General features: G+C 37.8%; 1 protein-coding gene across 1 annotated transcript in view; it reads left to right on the plus strand.

Annotated features, from left to right (window-relative positions):
* The first annotated feature begins 4,487 nt into the window (after positions 1-4,487).
* Positions 4,488-19,811, plus strand: part of LOC114249889 (fatty acyl-CoA reductase wat) — a 45,772-nt gene continuing 30,448 nt past the window's right edge. Inside the window, exon 1 of the mRNA XM_028183583.2 lies at positions 4,488-4,642. The gene's annotated coding sequence lies outside the window, so the exon portion shown is untranslated. The remainder of the gene's footprint in view (positions 4,643-19,811) is intronic.

Raw genomic sequence — 19,811 nt, forward strand, 5'->3', positions numbered from 1 at the left:
AACTCTCTGTCATTCAGAAAAAAGGGGAGGTCAGTTTTACTTAATTCAAGAGTACTGTGTAAAATAATAATTTGTGAAAAATAAGGGCTTTAAATAGTTTTTTCTTAATATTGTACAGAAAACGCAATTAATTCTATTAATGTTTTTTTTTATTGCCCTTGTAGGCAGACGAGAATACGGCCCACCTGATGGTGAGTGGTTACCGTCGCCCATGGACTTCAGCAATGCCAGGGGCAGAGCCAAGCCGCTGCCTGCCGCTTAATACTCTCCACAAGCCTCGTTTGAAAAGGACATGTCATTGCGCTCGGGAAACACCGTGGAGGGGAGCTCAACCATTTTAGAGTATTCCGTATCATTATATATACATATATACTTAAAACACAGTGGCTATTGCCAATTTTCTAACGCCACGAATCTCGTCTCAAAATGCCATGTTCCAATTAGGATTTCAACATTTCCTTCGAACGCCGAAATACACAGTATTTGCCAGCTAATTTTGCTCAATCAACCACGGCCTCAGGGTTTTCCCGCCGGTCCACTTCGAAACTTGGAACATTAAGTGTATTTAAGAAAAACATCTCACTGATTTATTACGGACGGATCAGAAGGTTGTTGTTGCTGGAACTATTTGCGCATGGCCTTTGGCGATTAGCTTTTGTAATAACTTTTATAACCAGTTCGATTCGCAGTTCGAACATAATATGCTGTGTTACGAATACACTAGCTTTTGCCCGCGACTTCGTTCGCGTGGAATAGTTACTTTGGCATAACGCTAAATTTTACCCGCCTCTTCATTTATGTAGAAAGTGAAAATATTTTTGAATAATAGAATGTTAAGGAGCTATTTAATGTACCAAAATCACACTTTTTAACCGACTCCAAAAGAGGAAGTTATCAATTCGACCATAGTTTTCTATGTATGTTCACCGATTTCTCGAGAATGCTTGAACCGATTCTAATAATTCTTTTTTCTTTTTTTTGTTCGAAAGGCTAGACTTCCCGAATGGTCCTGTAATCATCGCGATCTGATGATGGGATCCTGGAGAAATCCAGAAAAACCTATAATTTTTAAAACCTCGTAATGCATAACGTATTCATTTGGATAGGGATTAATATCATTTTCATAAAAACACCTTCACAAATAATGCTTTACTAGATGATGACCGAGCCTTGCTCGGCTTTTTTTTTTATAATGCAATCTTGTTTTGTCTTCAAAGCAGTAAAAATAGTATTATTATTCGCCAATAGATGTCGGGAAGAGTCATAAAGTTGATTATCGATAAAGTGGATGATTGAAAACACGAATAAAACAACATTTTCTGAAAATAAATTGTAGCTAGATCGATTTATCGCCCCCAAAATCCCCTGTATACTAAATTTTATGAAAATCGTTGGAGCCGTTTCCGAGGTTCAGATTATATATATATTATCTACAAGAATTGCTCGTTTAAAGGTATAAGATTTTAGCACAAATTTGGTTAGCATAAAAAACCTTATATTGAGTCAACCTTAACATATAGACATATGCTGTCCTGGACTTTATTTTAGATCATTTAAAGGGGAACAATTCTCTCATACATTACTTTAGCGAAACTTTAACCGTTTCCGCAGGGCACGCAGTGGAAGCTCTCAAAAGGTAAAAAATCCCGATTTTGAAACATTCCTTATTGGTGCTCCACCTGCATTTGCTTTAGCGTGATGTTATATAGCTTATAGCCTTCTTCGATAAATGGGCTATCTAACACTGAAAGATTTTTTCTAATCGGACCAGTAATTCCTCATATTAGCGCCTTCAAACAAACAAACAAACTTTCAGCTTTATAATATTAAAATAAGTATAGATTATATTTTATTAATGTTTAATTAATATATTTACATGGATGTTTTGTGCTGTTGATTTCCTAATAAATGAATTAATTAATATCGACGAGTGAAAGGCTGTTTGGTTTGAGTGACATTTTTGCAACTACACTGGAGGAGAGCCATTTAAAGTTTAAAATTTAGACTTTTTATTATAGCCCTTGTAGGCAGACGAGCATACGGCCCACTTGATGGTGAGTGGTTACCGTCGCCCATGGACTTCAGCAATGCCAAAGGCAGAGCCAAGCCGCTGCCTACCGCTTAATACTTGGATATAAATTTCATATAAAAATAAACTTCTTCAGCTATTGTAATTGAATGTAGTAAACTCAACTGAAGTTCAATTATGTATAATCGCCGAGCTGTTGATGCTAATCTAGATAATTATATAAAAGAAAGTCGTGTTAGTTACATTATTTATAACTCAAGAACGGCTGAACTGATTTGGCTGAAAATTGGTGGGGAGGTAGCTTAGAACCAGGAGAAGGACATAGGATACTTTTTATCACGTTCCCTTGGGACGTGACATAAAACGTGGTATAAACAAAACGCAACTGATATGGAATAACAAAATGCAGCTGACAGCCCGAGATAGGTAAGCATTAAGAAAGTCATGTCGCGACCGGCACGATCAAATCTTTCCCGACGAAGCCGTAATGCAACTAGGATTCGAAACATTGCGAGTGAAAAGACTGAAGAAGAACAAGAAAATACAATAATAATAATAATAACAGCTAAAATACATGGCCAATAAAGTATCATTAAAATACTTGCTATTTTAATTTATATTAATTATCCAAATAAAAAAATTACCATGTTAAAATCGAAAGTCCGCTTATTTATTGCCTCTACTTATAAGGTGGAACAAAGTTCGCCGGGTCATCTAGTACCAAATAAAACGGACCCTTAATTACAAAGATAAATGCCGCGTGTTAAGCGAAATGCTTTTACCCCTCGATATGTTTTTCGGTTCACGTTAATTACGGAGATACAATAGAACCCACTTTTATGGCAACATCGCGCATTATTTTCATTCATTCTCCAGCCGTTCTCCCAGTCACCTGGGTTCAGCGCAACATGTTTTCTCCTTCCATACTCCTCTATCATATACCGTTTCTTCGCTCACTCCCATCTTACACATATCGTCTTTCACGCAATCCATCCATTTCTTCTTAGGTGTACCTCTTCCTCTATATCCTTCCACATTCATAGTTAGCACTCTCTTACCAATCTCAATTTCATTTCGTCTCATGCCGACATTGTATCATGATGTATCATGACATGATATCTTGCATTATTCTCATTACACTAGTACCTATATGTGTAAAAAAAAACCTTTTTTATGTAATTTTTATATAAAAATTTTGAAACTTTTTAACCTATTGCATAGCTTTTATCGCGGGCCTTGAGTGCGGCGACCGAATCATGAAATTCAGTAACGAAAAAAACTAACACACATCACTCCGCCTACCATGTAGCTCGCCTTCAACACATTCACATGTTGCGCTTGTGTAGTGTTTGTTAATAAGCGCGTAGCGTGACGTCACACTGCATGCGCATCATGAAAAGTCTGCCCATCTCTCTCTCGCGCGGTCTAGCTTATGAGTGTGAAGAGGTCAGTTAAGGTTTTGCTTTTATTAATGTTTAATATAGCGTGGTCTTGTTTTATTATTGTTTTAATATTAAATTATCATTGTCTAATTATAATTGCATAAATTGATAACAATGCTATGCAATAGCTTTACCGCGGCAGTTCCCGAGTATAACACGTTTGTTTTTAGTTTAAAAAAATATATTGTTAGGCGCTTGGGTTCGGGATAAATAAAATTCTACAATTCTACAAATTCTACAAGTTAACACTGTATTAGCACTTAGAACACTTATAATACTTTAAAATTCTCAATTAGTTTCTTCCGCTTCGCTTCAGGTGATCCGTTCGTTGTTTCGCTTCGAGTAGTTCCGATTACTAGAGCATTCTTCACAAGTCGAGTATTTTCGATGTGTGTTTCCGCTATCTGACAATAGATGGCGTTGTGTTTCTTAAGCGTTCTAGATGCTACTAGGTCCTTCGATATTCTTTAGATTATTCGGCGATAGATGGCGTTACTCTTACCGGCGTAACAATATTATTTTCCTTAAATATGTTGACTGAACTCTCTGTCATTGAGAAAAAAGAGGAGGTCAGTTTTACTTAATCCAATAATACTGTGTAAAATAATAATTTGTGGAAAATAAAGGCTTCAAATGTTGTTTCCTTAATATTGTACAGAAAACAAAATGAAGTCTTTTATTAATGTTCAAACATTTTTATTAGAATATTCCATATCCTTATATATGTATTTCCAATGTTTCGTTTTCTTCACCTACTGGTGGTAGGACCTCTTGTGAGTCCGCGCGGGTAGGTACCACCACCCCGCCTATTTCTGCCGTGAAGCAGTAATGTGTTTCGGTTTGAAGGGTGACGCATTTACGTTGTAGATGTCTATGGACTCCAGTAAGCACTTGACATCAGGTGGGCTGTGAGCTCCTCCACCCATCTAAGCATTAAAAAAAACATGGTAGAGTGTTAAATATTTTCTGACATTATAATGTGACGACACGTTCACGATGTGTGGTGATCGCTAACCAGTAACCACTGTTGATCCAGTTGACCGTCGCCGTCTCAACCGTGAAGACGTGTATTCGCGTCGAGCCAAACCCGAAAAAAAAAACGTTGCGTGAAATTTAAATATAAAAAAATAACAATAAATAAATAAAACAAAACTGTTTATATTTGACAGCGGTGAGTTTTTTTTTTGTTATTCTATAATAAGAAAAGCGTTTAAAATTTTTTTTTTCCTTTTTTTTACATAAAAAAAAAAAAGTTCGAATACTTTTATATGCGTTTTAAATTAATTTTACAATTTTAATGGACGTTATTAAGTTATTATTTACAAGTTTAGTTGTAATTGAACATTAAATAGAAATAGAAATAAAAAGTCTTTTATATTCTACTAAATATTTTAACAGTTATAAACAAGTATGATCAATTAAACCTAATTTAATACAATTTACACTAGTTACACTCTTAATTGATTTATAAACAAACCATTTTGCATTTTGCAATTCTCTTGTTAATTTAAGACAATGCGTCATATGAAAACTTGTTTATTTGTTAAGTAATAAATAAATAAATATTTATAAATATTTACTAACAATCACGCCACGTTAACTGGTCCCGTGATAAGTTCGTTAAGAACTTGTGTTACAGGTACCAGATAACGGATATAAATGTAAGATTTTTATTATACACATACATATATTTAATATACATCCATAACCCTGGAAAAGACATTTATATTTATCATACAAATATCTTCCCTTGGCGGGATTCGAACCCGCGAACCCCTTGTGTAGTGACCATGTCACTTACCACTACACCAGACGTAATATCTGTAGAAACCTCTTATTGGGTAAACTCTTTCTCCAAAGATGCCCAATTATCTCTGTGTGTAAAACCTCTTTCCAATTTGGACCGGCTGTCCTTGCTATCTCATCTTCCCAACGAGGCAATGGTCGACCTGACCCTTAAACATAGCGGGCCTTTCCAAAATGTTATTATACTTTTATGGTCCATCTCTTAACCTTAAGCTTCGCGACGTGATTAGCCAATTTCCAACTGTGTGCTTAGTGCGAGTTTTCTAACGTTCTCGATAGCGTAAAAGTTAACTCATATTTGTATGGAATGGGATCGTTTGCTACGTTTGCCGCTAGGGGCGCTGTTCCAACTGCATACAAAATTGAGTTAACTTTTACGCTATCGAGACCGTTAAAAAACTCGCACTAAGCACATTGAGCTTTTGTGCATAATTCAATGATTCTTCTGAGTCGGTCTTTTTGTTGCTGAAAGTCGTGTCTGGCTTGAGGTGTTGATCACTCGCAATCCAATGCTAATTGTCCGCACGGGTAGGTACCAACACCCCGCCTATTTCTGCCGTGAAGCAGTACCGCGTGACAGTTTGAAGAGCGGGGCAGCCGTTCTAACTATACTAAGACCTTAGAACTTATATCTCAAGGTGGGTGGCGCATTTACGTTGCAGATGTCTATGGGCTCCAGTAACCACTTAACACCAGGTGGGCTGGGAGCTAGTCCACCAGCTGCAATAATAAAAAAAAAAGATAACAGTCTTCTTAGCGTTAGCGTTTTTTATTGAATCAATAACCACGCACGCGTGCCCTGCGTGGATATGGCATGTTTTATTTTGTGTATAATATTTGCATTTTGTCGTAACTTATATAGCCATTGGCGTTTCTGATCAGAACGTTGAATCGCAGACTCGTGTACAGACCGGTTATTGTCGAAATTTGACAGTAAAGTAATGTGTCTCTTAAAGAAAGAAAGAAAGAAATCATTTATTCGCCAAGCATAGTGAAAATGAGTTACGAGTATTACATAAATTAAAAGCAGCGAGTACGCTTTGTCATTATTTGACATGCGAATTTTAGTGCAGTGCAAGATATTATAATATTATATACCTAATTTGCCATTCGTTCATCCTTAATCCCTTAATTCTAAATTTGACAAAAAAAAACATAATCGTTTGAATAAAGAAGCTGCTAGGAGACAACGAACTCCATCGGTTTTGATGTATAATAAATACATCAGAAGATTCGATACGAACTCACCGTGAGACGTGTGTTTGAGGTGTACGCCGGCCTCATTGCAAACATAGGAGCCCACTGAGTTTCTCGCCGGATCTTCTCAGTGGGATTCAGCGAAGCTCTGCTCTTGCTAGGGCTAGTGTTAACAACATCAGCAGGGTTTGAGCCTCGTGAGCTCACCTACCATTTTATTTATTGCTAAGATAGGTGGACGAGCTCACAGCACTGGTGTTAAGTGGTTACCGGAACCCATAGACATCTACAACGTAAATGCCGCCACTTACCTTGAGATATGAGTTGTAAGGTTTTTTTTTTTTTTTTTTTATTGCTTAGAAGTCTGGACGAGCTCACAGCCCACCTGGTGTTAAGTGGTTACTGGAGCCCATAGACATCTACAACGTAAATGCGCCACACACCTTGAGATATAGTTCTAAGGTCTCAGTATAGTCACAACGGCTGCCCCACCCTTCAAACCGAAACGCATTACTGCTTCACGGCAGAAATAGGCGGGGCGGTGGTACCTACCCGTGCGGACTAAAAAGGTAAGTATAGGTACAACTATAGTAGGTACAAGTATAGGTATTATTTCATTTCCTACTAATAATCAATAAACAAATTGGACTAAGGTTTTCGTTGCTAGCCTTACCAGCACTCGGCCGATGTAATGCGCTTTTTTTGGCGTCAAACTCCACGGGATGATGTCATGAGTTATTTTTTTATTTTTATTATTGCTTAGATGGGTGGACGAGCTCACGCCCCCGCCTGGTTGTTACTGTGGTGGTTACCGGAGTCCATAGACATCTACAGTGTAAACGCGCCACCCACCTTGAGATACAAGTTCTAAGGTCTCAAGTATAGTTACAACGGCTGCCCCAACCCTCAAACCGAAACGCATTACTGCTTCACGGCAGAAACAGGCAAGTTGGTGGTACCTACCCGTGCGGATTCACAAGAGGTCCTACCACCAGACAAGACAAGCTGCCTGTAGTAGAATCATAATCCCGGAGTCGCTCAGACCTATGCTTAGGCCGTCAGAACTGACCAATCTTTGACCTCGGCTTTAACCTTTCTTGATTTGTTTCTACAGCTTTTTTGATTGTCCTTGAGCGTAATATTAACATTAAAGTTATTAAATGCAAAAATTTATATACAGAAGTAAATAATTATCAATAATAATACATTATTACCTCAGATTGTTGATAAAAACTTGTTGACAATAAAATATGACTCAAAAGGCAATTTCTACAATAACATAATCTAAAAGGTAACTTTTGTCGTATACATTGAATAAGTTTATACATAATATAATAATATAAAAAGAGAAATATTTACAGTATATTAGCTATTTTACAAAATATTTAACTGAAATAATATATTATAGTAATCCTGTACTATAATCTTTATATATATATTTCTTCTGAAGAGAAGTTCAGTGACAAACACACGTCACTGAACTTCTCCTAAACGGCTGGATAGACTTGAATGAATTTTTGCAGGACAACGTCTGCCGGGTCCGCTATTATTATAATAATAATATAATTACTATATATAATATTATTATTAATATATAGTCTATACTAATATATAAATCTAGTGGTTTTTACGGATGTTCCTTTATAACTACTGAACCGTGCATCCGATTGACTTGAAACTTGGTATCCATGTAGAAAATACCTGTAGGTACTTAATGAATAGGCTAATATTTATATGAGCGTTGAACTCCTTAATGATAATTACAATAAATAATAATGTTAATTTTAAATGCCCAGCGAAGATGCCGAGTATGGCTAGTCTATACTAATCTATACTAATATTATAAAGAGGAAAGATTTGTTTGTTTGTTTGTATTGAATATGCTCCGAAACTACGGAACCGATTTAAAAAATTCTGTTACTGTTTGGAAGCTACACTATTCCCAAGTGACTTAAGCTATAATCTTTTTCGAAAAAAATAGGGATCGTTACTAAAACTCCAATAATTTAACCCAAGGTGTAAAAAAATTACCTAAAATATTCTTTACATCGCGTGCCCTGCAAAAACTATTGATGATAGAATAAAAAAATGTACTACGACTTTTTAGAACACATTATTATTTACAGAAAGTGTCGCGAGGGTTTTTTTTTTTAATTGCTTATATGGGTGGACGAGCCCACAGCCCACCCGGTGCCAAGTGGTTACTGGAGCCCATAGACATCCACACCGTAAATGCGCCACCTACCCCGAGATATAAGTTCTAAGGTCTCAAGTATAGTTACAGCGGCTGCCCCACCCTTCAAGCCGAAACGCATTACTGCTTCACGGCAGAAATAGGCAGGGTGGTGGTACCTACCCGCACGGACTCACAAGAGGTCCTACCACCAGTGACAGATAATCGTGAATGATAACGGTCACATAAGACATTACTATCTGTCACGGACAGAGTTCCGTGCACCCACCGCAATAGGGGCAGTACTAATCGTCAAAGACAACGTTCCACGTCCAATACTGTGCAGTACTGACTGTCGAAAGACAGTGGTCCGTACACTTAGACGCAATGTCTAACTATTATAGTTATGCCGCAACAAGTGTTCTTTTATTTGAAAAAATAAAACAATGTCGTTGAAATTTTTGTTAACGACCCGAGCGGAGCCGGAGCGGCCCGCTAGTATTCTATAAAATTGTTCACGTATTGAATTGGCTTTAGTCATTATGTATTTGTCGTTTCTTGTTCTTTTTCGACGGTCATGTTGTTTAGTCAGGACTCAAATTTCGCAGATCATTCCTGGAGCAAGCCTCTACCTCTCAGCCTTCGGGATCGGCAGGTCAACGACCTTACAAACTAAAAAAATCACGTGAAACGAATGTTTTAAAAGCGAAACCTGCTTTTTAATACGCTTTTATTAGCTTCAGACGTATGTATGTATGTTTGTAACGGAATTTTTGAACATGATTTTGACGCCCTTCAAAACGTCGGATTAACTCGAAATTTGGTATCCTTATTAAGGACCGATGTCAATTCAATATTAAAAAAAAAATCGAAAAAAAATTGAAAACATTGAAATTCAACTAAAAAATGAAAAATAAATAATAGTTTAAAAAAAAACTAACAAAATACGCTTTTGTAGAAAATCCAACTAAAAAATAGAAAATAAATTTAATAAATTTGAATAAAAAATAGTGTAAGAAAAAGTGATTTTATTGTAAAAAAGCGTGGGGTGCTTTTCAGGATATTATCAAAATAACCCTTCTACTCATATCTGTTCATAAAATATTTATAAACACTGATACCATGCACCCCACGGTTTTTTTTACAATAAAATCATTTTTTCTCACACTACTTTTAAATTAAAATTTATTAAAATTTATTTTATATTTTTTAGTTGAATTTTCTACAAAAGCGTATCTTGTTAGTTTTTTTAAGCTAATAATTTATTTTTAGTTCTTATTTCATGCGTCATTATCTTCGCTAGTCACGCTCTGCAAAATATACCCACACTTCTAGACAGCACGTTTGACGTAACAACGTAACTGGATACAAAAAAATGCCCAGAAGACAATTAGTAATAATGTTAATGGAAATTTTAATGTAATTTCAGCTGTTTTTGTGGTGCGTCTAGTTGAGTCAATGTTCGTCGAAGCGAGCGCTCGCATCGCTGTCCTGTAAGCTCAGTGAGAGTTTTTTAACGTTCTCGATACCGTAAAAGTTAACTAAAATATGTATGCTGTTGGAATATCCGGTAGTAGATTCGTTCGCGAAGCAGTTGCTCTTGAGTTGTTAGGTCTCCTTCGGAGGCGCTCGGGCAGCTGTTAGCAAACCCACCACTCCTGGCTGAGCTTTTCCTTGCCCACCTGTCCTGGTAAAACTGGAAAGGCCTCTGGGCCAGCAGTAAACCATCATTCATAAAAAAAATCGAAACCACATGTGAACAGCTAAGAAAAGTCGACATTAATGAATAATTAAATATACCGATATCCAGTTCATTAAGTTTGCTAATGTTTAAAGAAAATCACGTTGAACCACTAAACTGGAGTTCGTAAAAAAAAACAAAGAAAAGCGCCGCGTCATTAGGATTCATATTCCCGGTGTATCGCGTCCCGACCCGGCAGGCTGGTTCTGGTCCAACGGGGTTTTCGGGGACACCAGCGGCACCGTCTGGGCGGCCTGACGGGCTGCCGTACCGAGACGGCCGACGTTTCAGAGCCTTCGATTCGCCTCGAAGGCTCCGTCGGCCGGGCGTCCTTGGGGTAAGCTGCGTCATCTGGTTGTAGTGTTGACCGCTGTAACCCCCTTACCTCATCCGGGTTCTGACCTCGGAGGGGATCGGATGCTTGGGCGAAGAGTGCAGGGGAGTCGTTTAGTGGGTAGGGCCCTGAAAACATCCTTGGGCCTGCGGTCTCGCAGTCGCGGACCAGTCCCACATACCACGCGCGCCCCTTAGACGCGGGGATGACGTAGGAAGTTCGGCCCCAGCCCGAAAAATAAAAAAGCTTCATATCTAGTCAACTGAAAGAAAGAAAAATCAAATTGTGCTTATAGTTGAATCCGTAACAAAAAACAGCAGTGCGCACGCATCGGCTAAAAAAACTTCAAAAACAGTTTTTAAATGAAATAAGCTTATTCTAAAACTTAAAAATGAGAGTCCTTAGTTTTAGTTAAAGTTTAACAAAAAAAAAAAAAAAGAAATAATGAAACATTATTTTTGACGATCGCAACATGAAAAACAAACATTATTCACATGACAATTCCAGCAGATTCTCGAAAGATCGGTCTAATTTATTGATGGGTTTTAAATTAATGTTTCTTTTGTTTTTTTTTTCTTTCGTACACATCAGTTGCTATGCTCGGAATTTCGTGTTTTGTGAAGAGAAATATCGAAATAAAACAGAATTTATTTAACTAACTAGCTTTTGCCCGCGACTTCGTCCGCGTAGTATAGTTACTTTGGCATAACGCTAAATTTTATCCGCATCTCCATTTCTGTAGAAAGTGAAAATATTTTTAAATAATAGAATGTTCAGGAGCTATTTAAGGTACCAAAATCAAGCTTTTAACCGACTTCAAAATCAATCGATTCGGTTATCAATTCGACCATAATTTTTTATCTATGTAAGTTCACCGATTTCTCGAGAATGCTTGCGATACTGATGATTCTTTTTTTATTTTTAATGGGCTATCTAACACTGAAAGAATTTTTCAAATCGGACCAGTAGTTCCTGAGATTAGCGCGTTCAAACAAACAAACAAACCCTTCAGCTTTATAATATTAGTATAGATTTTAGTTAAGGTAAAATATATTATTATTTAAACTATATTAACCTATCTATGTTGGCTCAAATAACCCCTTAGGCTGCCAACGAAAAGGCAGGGAATAATATATGCAAAGTTGTAATTCGTTTAAATATAGATTGACGACAAAACAAACAGAAAGACAAGGACATTTAGCTGGTTTAATTGTTTTTGCGCAGGACTCGGGACTTTAATAAAAAAGTCACATTTATATATCCGTGAGTTTATATAATGTGAGTAAATATCATTTGACGTTCACGTGCTTCGAACGTTTGGGTTCAAAGTGTATTCGTTCAATTATTATACGCTCGCAATATTTCCTTGCGAGCGTATTTGATTGAAAAGATAAGACGTCCGGTGCATTCGTGTTGAGCGATGCAACGGTGTTCGAATCTCAGGGGGGTACCAATTTGTCTAAAGAAATACACGTACTCAACAAATGTTCACGATTGGCTTCCACGGTGAAGGAATAACATCGTGTAATAAAAATCAAACCCGCAAAATTATAATTTGCGTAGTTAATGTTGGTAGGACCTCTTGTAAGTCCGCGCGGGTAGGTACCACCGCCCTTCCTATTTCTGCCGTGAAGCAGTAATGCGTTTCGGTTTGCCTTACCAGCCATTTCTACCCGCCATACCTGATTCTGTAGACCAAGTGGTAAACAGCCGACGTCGCCCAAAACACGTCATTACAGATCCTCCCGATCCATTAACGGTGAAGATTCTGCGAAGCACTGCTCTTGCTAGGGTCAGTGTTAGCAACACTCCCGGTTTGAGCCCCGTGAGCTCACCTACATGTTAGGGTGAAGCTGAAACAGCCTATAAGGCTATCAGCATACGTAGGAAAAAAGAAAAAGATCTATCCGCTATCTGCATTCTCGCACAAAGAACTTGTAGTTACGCTGCTGATTTTTTTGTCGCTTCATTTACAACACATATTTGAGTCGTCTATTATCAAAGGTGGCAATCTGTGCATTTGGACAAAAAAAATTTATTGATATGTCAATACAGATTGATTTGAATATAATCGTCTCTTTCAAAGAATACGGTTCAAAACCTGCATTAAATAAAGGTTAATAGTTAACCTGTTATTTATCTAAGATGTCGTTCCGAAGAGTTTTGTGACTGCCGATGGAATACAAAGTCAATAATTCGTTTTTCTGATTTACCAATCATTGTTCAAAAGTCAGATTGCCGCCTTTGATAATAGTCGACTCATTTGCAAATAGCGCACCTAAAATTAACCTTTTAAAATATGTACGATGCTTACAAAGCATTCAAATTGTTATTTACTTAACTCTATTTAAATTATTCAAAATAATTAATATATTATTTGTTGATAGCGTCACCGAATGTTTCACACGGTCTCGTTATAAAATAAAACAGGGTTTGAGTTTTTTATTTATTTATTTATTTTCAAATGTCGTATCGTATGCATTTAGAAGTAATCATGTAGGATCGCACTAACGAAATATTATTGTTACGCGTTGGGGTTCAGGATAAATAAAAATTCTACCGGAGTACAACTTAGTAGCCCTTAGAACACTTCAACACTTTAAAATCCTCAATTCGCTTCTTCCGCTTCGCTTCAGGTGATCCGTTCACTGTTTTGCTTCGAGTAGTTCCCATTACGGACTGTTTGCGTATCATCTCTACAATGCTTTTATAGTCGATACGACTTCCCTAGAATTGTCGAGAACATTCCTCACCAGTCGAGTATTTTCGACGTGTGTTTCCGCTATCTGACAATAGATGGCGTTGTACTTCTCGAGCGTTCTAGATGTCACTAGACCCTTCGATATTCGTTTCGGATATTCGGCGATAGATGGCGTTACTCTTACGGGCGTAACATTATTTTTTAAATATTCGCTAGTAGCCAAGTATCTATTCCAGCCATACGTGGACGGGTAGTGAGGTCACAGGTTCAACCTGAAGGACCTTGCTAGCATTGGCCCTAGCAAGAACAGTGCTTCACTGAATCTACCGAGAAAATCCCGCGCTTAACTCTATGGCTGTGGGTGGGATAAGCCACGTCCGAGATAGGACAGTCGAGGCACAAAGATCCGTTGTCCCTCTGTCCCCTATTCGAAACCTCCCCTCCGTTCCTCTCCCGCGAGATGCTTGCACAGCTAAACCGTCTGTAATTCCCCTCCGCGGCGATTCCTGAGCGCTATGACATGACCTTCTTCAAACGAGGCCTGTGGAGAGTATTAAGCGGTAGGCAGCGGCTTGGCTCTGCCCCTGGCATTGCTGACGTCCATGAGCGACGGTGACCACTCACCATCAGGTGGGCCCTGTGGTCATCTGTCTGCACGGGCAATAACAAAAACTTTGCTAAAACATCGCAACACGTCAATGGCTGCTTAATAGTTAATCGAAAAACTAAGCGCTTCATAATAATAAATCGAGTTCAATATTTACCGTGCAAACATTAACTCGTACGTGTGTGTCAACAGACGACTCACAAAACGCCATAACGATATTCTTGTTTGCTTATTACCAAGGATAACCACATTCTGCTCGGACTGATTTTCGTAAGCGGCTACTTGTGGTAATTTTGGTATATTTTAATCGCGTTTGGAGATTTAACCACAAAGGGAAGATCTTCCACCGAGCGGGTGATATTGTTCGGTAGACCGAGGGTCAGAATGTTGTTTTTCTTCCCTACCTATGCTGATAGCCTTGAGAGGCTATTTCAGCTTCTTCGTGACGTGTAGGTGAGCTCACTGGGCTCAAGCCGCGAGTGTTGCTAACACTGGCCCTAGCGAGAGCAGTGCTTCGCAGAATCTACCACCGGATCGGAAACGCGACCCATTGAGAAGATCCAGCGAGAAACTCAGTGGGCTGTGTCTGTGGGTTAGTTTACTCGCCGAGCCCTTCGTCGCAAGCGACGGGTTCGACGAGAACGATGACTGTTACTTGAGGTACCTAAAAGCACCGTTAGTGGATCGTGCGGTTCCGTAATGACGTGTTTTGGGCGACGTCGACGTGTTTACCATTCGGTCTGCAGGATCGGGAATGTATCCGAATGTTGTTGTATGAAAGACTGTCTTGAAAATGTCGTAAGCGAGATTCAGGCATCTGTCAAATGGCTCTCCTCCTGTAAAGTTGCAAAAATGTTGCTTATACCAACTACCCGAATCGATATAAATATGCTATTTAAAACACGAAATAAAAACAATCGAAATAAAATCGATTGATTTTGGTGCGATGTCCATACATAATAATATGTATAACTAACTCAACCAGTATATTAATTGCGTACAAATTTAAACTAAAACAAAAAAATCAATATGTAAAAGTTCTTTATTGCATACATCGTTAAATAATTTTTGGGTGTAAAATTTTCAATTGTATTCTAAATTCGGGTTAAAGTTTATGCAGAAAAAATTATCGATTGTTTCGCGCGTTCAATGAATAAGCAATTTTTAAGGTTTTAAAATATTCGCGCATAACTTTGTAAATAATAAATTGTATTTTTGTCTTAACATAAACATTTTAATAGATAAAAAGACAACCACAATGGGAAATCTCACGAAACACTATTCGGAAGAATAAAATAAAGTGCAATCACTAATATTAGGTGCGTTTAAAAATAATTATGTATATATAACCTAAACACTCTCCCCAGAACCTCGACAAAGTCTGGCACAACGGTTTAATTTATAAACTGTACAACATGGGAGTGCCAGACAGACTCGTGCTCATCATACGAGACTTCTTGTCGAACCGTTCGTTTCGATATCGAGTAGAGGGAACTCGTTCTCGTCCCCGTCAACTGACCGCCGGAGTCCCGCAAGGCTCCGCGCTCTCCCCGTTATTATTTAGTTTGTATATCAATGATATACCCCGGTCTCCGGAGACCCATCTAGCGCTCTTCACCGATGACACGGCTATCTACTACTCGTGTAGGAAGATGTCGCTGCTTCATCGGCGACTCCAGATCGCAGTAGCCACCCTGGGACAGTGGTTCCGGAAGTGGCGAATAGACATCAACCCCACGAAAAGCGCAGCGGTGCTCTTCAAAAGGGGTCGCCCTCCGAACATCACTTCGAGCATCCCACTCCGTAGTAGGCGCGCAAACACCTCCGCCGTTAGTCCCATCACTCTCTTTGGCCAGCCCATTCCGTGGGTCTCGAAGGTCAAATATCTAGGCGTCACCCTCGACAGAGGGATGACATTCCGTCCCCATATAAAAACGGTACGCGACCGCGCCGCGTTTATTCTAGGACGACTCTATCCAATGCTTTGTAGTCGAAGCAAACTGTCCCTCCGTAATAAGGTAACTCTCTACAAAACTTGTATACGCCCCGTCATGACGTATGCAAGCGTAGTGTTCGCTCACGCAGCCCGCACCAACTTGAAATCCCTTCAGGTTATTCAATCACGATTCTGCAGGATAGCCGTCGGAGCGCCTTGGTTCCTTAGGAATGTGGATCTCCACGACGACCTGGAGCTCGAGTCCCTTAGTAAGTATCTACAGTCGGCATCGCTGCGCCATTTTGAGAAGGCGGCACGACATGAGAACCCTCTCATCGTAGCCGCTGGAAATTACATACCCGACCCAGTAGACCGAATGGTAAACCGTCGACGTCGCCCAAAGCACGTCATTACGGATCCTCCTGATCCATTAACTGTGCTTTTAGGCACCACAAGCACCGGTCACCGTCCTCGTCGAACCCGTCGCTTGCGACGAAGGGTTCGACGAGCGAACTAACCCATAGACACAGCCCACTGAGTTTCTCGCCGGATCTTCTCAGTGGGTCGCGTTTCCGATCCGGTGGTAGATTCTGCGAAGCACTGCTCTTGCTAGGGTCAGTGTTAGCAACTCTCCGGTTGAGCCCCGCGAGCTCACCTACTAACGTTAGGGCGAAGCTGAAATAGCCTCTCAAGGCTATCAGCATAGGTAGGAAAAAAAAAAAAAAAAAAAAAACCCAGAAATTGTCACACGAATGGGCAGTGATTACTCTCAGAACTTAATCTAGACTATTCTAATACAAATTTAAAGTCTCAATGCAAATATTAAACCATAGTCGATCGACTACTAAGGTAAACGCTTGTCATTGTAATGTGAATTTATTTGTTTGTTCGCTAACCGCTGAGATAACTCAGATGATCCACGCAATGCGACTGTCGCGGCGTGTTCTCGTCGAAATTATAATTTTTTTTAGTTTTCGATAACATTTTTACTTACATAAATTAGGTTTAGTGTCTGGAGAAAAAACGGCCTTCGTTCTTAAACACGTGACAAAGGATTTTTCCGTTGTAACGTTGATCTTAAGTGTCCCCACACTAGTGCAATATATTTAAAATAAATAAATAATAGTTTAACAAAAGAAAAACAATACTCTTTTATAGAAAAGCTAACTAAAAAATTGAAAATAAATTTGAATAAATTTGAATGAAAAATATTTAGTGTAAGAAAAAATGATTTTATTGTAAAAAAAGCGTGGGGTGCTTTTCAGGATATTATTAAAAAAACCCTTCTATTCATATCTGTTCATAAAATATTTATAACTACTGATACCATGCACCCCACGCTTTTTTTAGAAATGCAATTGTTTCTTGTGCATTAAATATACTGAGGAAGAGACTGGAATAAATATCTAATTTTTCTTAGCTTTTCAGCCTGTGTTTTTGTGTTTGTTACCTCATAACTTTTGACTGGGTGAATCGATTTTGATGACTCTTTTTTTATTAGAAAGCTGACGCCTCCCGTGTGGTCCCATTAGTCCAGTTCTGATAATGATATCCATAACAAATCCATATAAGTCTTAAATTTGTATTATGTACGTGCGCGACAAATATATGAATAACTCAATATCACGCCAACCGATTTCGATGATTATTGTTTCTAGTGTATACTAATTTGTTTTGGTATATCTTCTTTTTCTATTTGAAGTCGGTTTTTGTTAATGTATGTCTATTTAAAATTATAAGCGAAAATATCCTAGCCTAACACTGATCGCCCTGACTAGACTAGCATAAAATCTTTGACAAAGAACATTCTAACGAAACTGAATTGAGACGGACGTATAGAGTTTATTTTTAAGAATTATGTAGAATTGGAATCGTGGCGTACAAAATAAAACTAGTTACACTTTTAATGTTCTCTTCCAAAATCATTCTCTGCTATCTATAGATATAAAAATGAATTGCAGTTCGTTAGTCTCGCTAAAACTCGAGAACGGCTAGACCGATTTGGCTAATTTTGGTCTTGAATTATTTGTGGAAGTCCAGAGAAGGTTTAAAGGGTAAATAAATATGAATATGTTCGGAATCAAATATGTTTTTCCTTTGATGTACCCCCCGTCGGACATATTCCTTTTGGTTGTTTTAAGTTTATTTTATACAGAAGCTTAGGTCTTTTATTTCTCGATTGAGGCACTACGAAGTCTGCCGGGTCAGCTAGTTATAAATAAAATTTAACTGACATCTTTTTTTGCGCCTTGCTCATTTAATCGTCTACGCCATCTTCCTTTTCTCTGTCATTCTCCTTTCTCTTTCTTACCGTTTCCTCTCACTCACACTCACACGCCTTTTCCTTTTCTCATACGTTCCTTTTTTATCTATCCGACAATTATAATCAGTCACGTTTTTCCTTTAAGCTAATACGCGAAACGTGATAAACAATGATGTGTGCTTGTCGAAATCCAAACTCGTTTTAATACGTAAAACATTCATTTGTTTCGCCTTTTTTTCCTTTTTCTTCAATTTATGTTCCATTGAATTGTTTAATCATACTTATTTTATTATGCTCAGAGGTTCCTATTACTACTTGTAGTGCTTGTCGAGACAAGGCTAATTGGCAATACGTCAACGGATATGTGAAAAAGCAAAGCTAATTTTGCTATTCATTTTGCTATTCATAATTAATTGGACTTTAATTTAGATTAGTGGTCCCACGGTAGTGGAAATTCGACTATAATTAATTTAAATTGTAAGTTTGACACTGTTATGATTCTATTGTTAATGTTATACTTTTACAATTACAGATTTCGCCAAGACTACACTTTAGACAAATATTAATAAAGACAAAAAATATTTAATCTATTCTCAATTTGACCACAGACTATAAGCAATAAGAAAAGTCTGAAAATAAACAAATAGTATGCATACGTGTGTGTGTCAAATACCTACATGGTAGTTTGTGTAATGTTTTTTTATTTGATTTAATGTATTTATTGTGCATAATTTAAAAAGATATTAGCATTCTGCACTCCTTCTCTATATTCTCTATAAGTGTAGGAAATTTCATACTCCTCCGTCCGCGCAATTTTCATAAAAAGGGGTACAAAGTTTCTGCTTCACGTATTAATATATAGATATTTTAAACCCCATATAGAGATTAATAATTTAAACGAAATTCTCAAATTTCAATAGAATGTTAAGTCACGTTTTGAAAGAAGGATTACTGGTAGTTATTAATTTAATTTGATGTCATTTTTTAAGAGCTGACTTTAACCCTTTTAGTGCTGAACTTATTTTCACATATTTCGGAGAAATCGCTAAAGGATTATCAAAAAAAAGTACCTCATAAAAAACTTTAACTTACAAAAAATATACGAAAACCAATAATGCTAAATTTACCTACAGCAAAACAAAATTAAATGGTTTTACACAAATGTTATTATTAAGTAGCCGTACTCGCCCGCTTCGCTGTGAATTTAAAATTAACATTATTATTTATTGTCATTATTATTAGGGAGTCCAACACTCATATAAATATTAGCCTATCTATTAAGTACATGTATTTCCTACATGGATACCAAGTTTAAGTCAATCGGATGCATTGTTCAGTACTTATAACTGAACATCCGTAAAAACCACAGTAGATTTATATATTTGTATAGATATATCAAAAATGTTACGAATGCGCACGCTAAGACCCGTTAATAATTATACAGGTCGATACCTAATGTCTTTAAATCAAAATGAGTAATAAATAGCTGGTATGTATTCCGACACTGCGCACTTTATACGCGATATTATATTAATTGAGTCGATCCATCGACGGTTCGCGATCTAAGGGTTAATTAAATCAA

This window comes from Bombyx mandarina, chromosome 23 (genome assembly GCF_030267445.1).
Source record: "Bombyx mandarina strain Sakado chromosome 23, ASM3026744v2".
Classification (NCBI taxonomy): Eukaryota; Metazoa; Arthropoda; class Insecta; order Lepidoptera; family Bombycidae; genus Bombyx; species Bombyx mandarina.